General features: G+C 40.0%; 1 non-coding gene across 1 annotated transcript; it reads right to left on the bottom strand.

Annotated features, from left to right (window-relative positions):
* Positions 1-5,826: 5,826 nt before the first annotated feature.
* Positions 5,827-5,899, bottom strand: trnar-ccg. Its single transcript has one exon. It is a non-coding gene; the product is annotated as a tRNA-Arg (tRNA).
* Between the last annotated feature and the right edge of the window lie 529 nt (positions 5,900-6,428).

The raw sequence follows: 6,428 nt of genomic DNA, 5'->3' as shown, positions 1-6,428 counted from the left end.
TTTAGTACTTTTAGCCTCGAGCTGGGTACTTTGGAGGAGACTGAGACTCCTGTACTTCTGCAGACTCCAACTTGTTTTTGCAGCGGAGGAGGCGCCCCCTGCTGGTTATTAGAAAGAATGTTGTTTTAAGGCTGCACCTTTTGGACCTGGAAGTTATGGCTTTTGTTCATATATGGTCTTTGTGTATCTAATTGCAACATAGTAAAAAGTGAACCAGAGAAAGAAAAGATCATCTAATTAAGGGATGTTAAGCTGGTTTCAGTGCCCTACAGTTTGCCATTCTACACTACAGAAAAATCTGTCAGCACAACTCTTTCAGCTTAAACTGTGAGAAATAAATGTTTAAAATTACAGAAATGTTTTGGTAGGTCATTGCAAAGACCACCCTGTAACTATAAAACTGAAAGTTTTCTGGTTAATTAACAGAAGTCCAGTGTTTTTGCTATTTTTGGGAGGACATGGGGGTGTTTTTTACTTAATGTTATAACTGCGGAACCACTGGCAAGAAACAGAAATTTCTATAGTAGATAGATTACTTTGGTGTGGTATGAATGACCTTGGGAGCATATCAGTTGGAAAAAAATTAATGTGACAATACAGTTAAAATCTATGACTTCTTTCACCATTTCCAAAGCTGTCCAGCGAGCTGTATTAAAAACTTTATCAGATCAATTCTGGCTGCACACCTTATGTATGACACCCCTGATCTAAACTTCATAGTGTCTAAAGTATCTTAAGAGACACAATTGCAATAACTAGCAGGTGGGTTAGGGTTGCCTTGTTAATTAGGACACAGAAAAGTGAGTATTTGGTTAAACAAAATAGGATCATTCTGGAGAAAAAGTGGAGGAAAAAACATAGGATCAATCATGTAGGAGTTGCATATACAAAAAATGTTACATTTTTTTCGAACCATTTGGGACAAATACATAATCCACACTTCACACAGTGCACATGTCTGTGAGCAACATTTACCTCCATGCAGCTCCTGCTGAGGTAAAACTTCATGCTTTGGAGGTACAAGATACAATTTCACAAGTTACATTTTCGATGTTGGTTTACAGCAGGACTATTTTATGAGCTGTCATAAGCAACATTCGTAAGTGTTAAAAATATGGTTATTTTGACAGAGATGGAATAGTTCGGTATTTTAATAAGGTGGTACAAAGAGACATTTACCTTGTTTTGAGCAGACAACTGTACCACATGGTGATATAACACATGGGATTATGCAGACATGACAATGTCGTGTGGCTAACTCCTCAGCTCAAGACATGATGAGGGCTCAAAAATATTCGAAAAACAAGATAAACTAAAACGCACCAAATTTAAAAACAACCCCTCTGTGGACTCTGGGGGACAGTTACTAAGAAAATAATTGTGTGGCATCATTAAAACGACTGAAACTACTGCTTACAAAAAAAACAGAAAAATCTGCTGATTCTGAGGAGCTCAGGTGGCAACTTGTTTCAGATTGGGTTGATTTTATTTGGAGTGACCCAGGTGCAAGGTTTAATGGGCTCTCACATGACAGACGGTTTTTCTTTTCAATTGATTTTATCATGTATAACAACAACATTCTCAAAGGGACTGGGAGCAGGTGTTTGGCATAACTCCCTGTTTCTGGATGCTCATGAGTCACTGTGATTTTTTTTTAATGGGATGAAGGGCGATGTTCTCAAAAGGTAGATTTGATTACAGATATTAACATCTATCTATTTATTTGTAATTGTGCTCACTCCAAAGAAATTAACCATCTCTGCCAAAAAACACATTACACAAAACTTATAAATTGATTTTCAAATAAGTATTTTGAATCCATAGCAAAGCACAGCTTAGTACTTGGTGGGAAAAACCTTTGTTGGTAAGCACAGCAGTGTCCTGAAGTTGGTCACCAGGTTTCTCACATCTCAGGAGGGATTTTGGACCACTCGTCTTTACAGAGACTCTATAAATCCTTTAGCTTTCTTGACTCCTGCTTGGCAACACAAAGCTTCAGCTTCCTCCACAGATTTTCAGTAGGACTGAGGTCTAGGTAGGCCCCTACATTAATGTGTTTCTTATTTAGCCTCTCTTTTGTTGCCTTGCTGGTTGCATGTTTTGGGTTATTGTCAGGCTGGAAGACTCATGGAAGTTTCTCATCCATGACTTTATGGTACATGACCCCATGCATGTTTTTATGTACCCATAAAAACAGGTCAAAGCATAATGTTCTACCTCTGTGCTTGACTGTGTGGATGCTGTTGTTTGGGTCATACTCAGCATTTCTCTTCCTAAGAGAAATGTCTTCTCTGAATAATTTAGATGTTTACTGGCAAACATAAAACAGGCCTGTACATGTGCCTTAGTGTGTGTTTCTTGATGGCTGTGGACCAACTGCCTTCAAATCATTAACGAGATCCTACTGTATACAGGGTGGGCCATTTATATGGATACACCGTAATAAAATGGGAATGGTTGGTGATATTAAAGTCCTGTTTGTGGCACATTAGTATATGTGAGGGGGCAAACTCCTCAAGATGGATGGTGACCATGGTGGCCATTTAGAAGTCGGCCATCTTGGATACAACTTTTGTTTTTTCAATAGGAAGAGGGCCATGTGACACATCAAAATTATTGGTAATGTCACAAGAAAAACAATGGTGTGCTTGGTTTCAATGTAACTTTATTCTTTCATGAGTTATTTACAAGTTTCTCTTTGTTCACAGCCATTGACATGTTGAAGAGGTTAACATGTGAGGAGCAGTTCGAAATTGTGTTGATATCTGGTGAATGCAGTAACCGGGCCATTGCAGCAGATTTCAATGCAAGACACCCTACGAGACCACCCATCTCCCATGCTACAGTTAGCAAACTGCTTGCTAAGTTTCATGAAACTGGTTCAGTGTTGGATTTGCCAAAATGTGGACGCAAGAAAACTGTCACTAATGCAGAAACATCAGTGGCTATCCTAGCTTCATTCAGCAAGAGCCCACAGCGTAGCACTCACCGCATGTCACTGGACAGTGGCATTAGTGGCATTAGTCAAACATCCCATCCCATCCCTGCAGCATCTCAGTGAGGATGACCCAGATTGGCGCACAGAATTTGCAGAATGGGCAAAACAAAAATTGGAACAGGACCCTCAGTTCACGCAGAAGATTTTGTTCAGCGATGAGGCAAACTTTTATGTGAATGGTGAAGTTAACAAACAAAACCACCGCTATTGGTCTGACACTAACCCACATTGGATGGATCCCTCCAAGACTGTTGGAACAACAAAAGTGATGGTTTGGTGTGGTATATGGGGTACAACGATAGTGGGTCCATTCTTCATCAATGGAAACCTCAAGGCCACTGGATATTTGAAATTGCTACATGATGATGTGTTTCCCTCTTTATGCACTGAAGCTGGCACGTTCCCTGAGTTTTTCCAGCAAGATGGTGCACCAGCACATTATGGGTGCCAGGTCCGAGCATTCGTAGATGAAAGTGGATTGGTCATCGTGGGCCAGTTGAATGGCCCCCAAGGTCTCCCGATCTGACCCCCTTAGACTTTTATCTTTGAGGTCATCTGAAGGCAATTGTCTATGGTGTGAAGATACGAGATGTGAAGCACCTGAAACTACGGATACTGGATGCCTGTGCTGGCATTTCTCCTGCGGTGTTGCTATCAGTGTGTGAAGAGTGGGTGAAGAGGGTTGCATTGACAATCCAACACAATGGGCAGCACATTGGACACATTTTATAAGTGGTCAGAAACTTGTAAATAACTCATGAAAGAATAAAGTTACGTTGAAACCAAGCACACCATTGTTTTTCTTGTGACATTACCAATAAGTTTGATGTGTCACATGGCCCTCTTCCTATTGAAAAAACAAAAGTTGTATCCAAGATGGCTGACTTCTAAATGGCCACCATGGTCACCACCCATCTTGAGGAGTTTGCCCCCTCACATATACTAATGTGCCACAAACAGGACTTTAATATCACCAACCATTCCCATTTTATTATGGTGTATCCATATAAATGGCCCACCCTGTAGTTTCGGGCTGATCCAGCAACGTTCTCATGATCAACCTCAACTTGTGAGCAAGAAGCTTAGGATCAAATACTAATTTCACTGAATGCCATAAGAATCCAATTAAAAGTTTTATGTATTTTTTTTTCTAGACGGTTGATATTCTGTCCTTCTCCATTAAACTACCATCATTTGGAAGTGCTCTATCCATCCATCCATCCATCCATCCTCCCTCCCCCTCTCTTGTGTTTCTCCTGCACATCTAAGAAATGAGCCCTAATCCTCAAGGGATATTTCAATATTTTGAAGTTTCCATTTTCAGTGTAATTGCTCTTTTATTAGGCTGTAAACTATAATAGCAGTTCTGCTCTATGAAGCATAGCTACAGCGCTCAAACAGGCCTTTGGGGGCCACGAAGAACAATCCATCAGTGGTGTGTTGCCATAATGTATAATGTTTATAATTGACCTTCACAGATTTTGTTTATTTTTATTCATTTATTTTGTAGCCCATGCTTTAAAGGGTATTTTGACTGACAATCATGTCTGATGTCTTGAATGTATAAAACAGATATCACAGGTTTAATTTCACTTTTGTACACCATTAAAAATTACACCAGTTTGCATGATTTTTAGATCATGACATTTCAGTCATTCCGTCCTGGCCACCATTAGGGGGAGACATTACACACAAGTGGCAAATAGAGATTTAATTGAAGAATAAAATAATTACTCCTTATTGATACCCATTTTCATCAGCTGTTTGTGATGACACATGTCACTAACATGACAGACAAACTCCAGACGCTGAGGCACAGCCCGCTGGGATACTGACTCACAGTGATGTGTCATAGAAAGAGACGAACAGAAGGACAGTGAGACAAGATAATCAAAATTCAAGACGGTCTCCGGTTTATGTTTGCAAATTTTACACACTACTGATAAAACAAAGACTAAAATCTTTTTTTTTCCTCAGCTGCTGATGCCTTTGAAAATACCAAATCTTGTGAGCTGTGTACACGAGATAAAAAAAAAAAAGCCTGCATAACACAACACAAACTCCCCGAGGTCCCAAAATAAGATCCTTGCGCATGTTTATGTTCTTAAAATATGTTTATTCTCATAAAACAAAAGTCTGGATGTGTAGAAAGAGCAGCTGAGGTACTTTCAGGTGTGAACTGAGGCTTAGCTCATCATGATCAAGCAATTAAGCATATACTGTATACAGGAACAAGAAACCAGTACATTCATTCAAAAGTAGAAGCACATAAATCAGATGAGAGAGTCTGAAGGAACAGGCCAGCTCGCTTGGCCTGAGATGTTGATTAAGTTATGGACATCGGCCATCTCGCTGCTCTGATGTTTTGCTTTGCCTGTGAAAACAGTTAGAGGAGGACAGATGGGGTTCGTTTCATTCCAACTACGATACCACCATCCTGTGTGTCCTGTCTGTACTGAGCCTTTTTGAAACATTAGCAACAATATTTACATTAAATATAAACAGACATGCAAGGCTGACATTTCGATGTCAGCCACAATTAATACAGGAATCCTGAGGCACGTTTCCCAAAATTCTAATGTTTGCATTAGCTGAACAAATGAAAAACTAAAGACATGCTGGAGGGATTGTGTTACATGATTTTGCAGTCTAAGGAGCTTCCAAGCTCCTTAGACCATGATGACCTGGATAAGGGAGAACCTTCACAGACACGATTTTTGATTTTTCCTATTTGTAATGTACTCATTATTTATCAGACTGATGTGTAAAGATGCTAATTAGGTGTTGGCACTCTATTCATGCTTAAAACCCACAATTTAAAGGTAAGACGACCCAGGTGGGACTTGAACCCACGATCCCCAGCTCCGGAGGCTGATGCCTTGGCCATTAGGCCACTGGGCCCAGCTGCCAAGATGAAATCACATGTAGACATTCTTTTTCACCTCAGTGGTTTTTGACGCCATAACCAAACTCTCAGCGGCAGTAACTCAACCAGAACCGTAATTCATATGTTTAATTTCAGTTTTTAAGTAAGTAAACAATTCATCACAACCAAAATCACAAGTATGTTTGAAAGCCTGGTCAAAATTGTGAAAATGACAATGGACTCTGCAGGAGTTACCCTTATCCAGCAAATTCCAAACTTTTCCAACAAAATGTACTACTATAGTAACAAACGTAGTTCTGGGAGGCGCTGGACATCCTGTGTCTTTGTCCACAAACTCAAATTTCCCTGTAAAATAACAGGGAGAGACTTTCTTGTGAATGTTGCAACATCCATCTCCGCTTTTCTGCACTTTATGTTCCCAAAAGGTTGATTCTGTTCATCTGGACGCAGTGTTTCAGTGGGAGAAACGTTTCATCACTCATCCAACTGACTTCTTCAGTCTCAGCTGACTGCAGGTTTGCCCAGCCTTATGAACAATACATT

The sequence above is a fragment of the Oreochromis aureus genome, linkage group 6 (genome assembly GCF_013358895.1).
Source record: "Oreochromis aureus strain Israel breed Guangdong linkage group 6, ZZ_aureus, whole genome shotgun sequence".
In the NCBI taxonomy this organism is placed as follows: Eukaryota; Metazoa; Chordata; class Actinopteri; order Cichliformes; family Cichlidae; genus Oreochromis; species Oreochromis aureus.
This window is presented reverse-complemented; position numbering and strand designations above follow the sequence as displayed.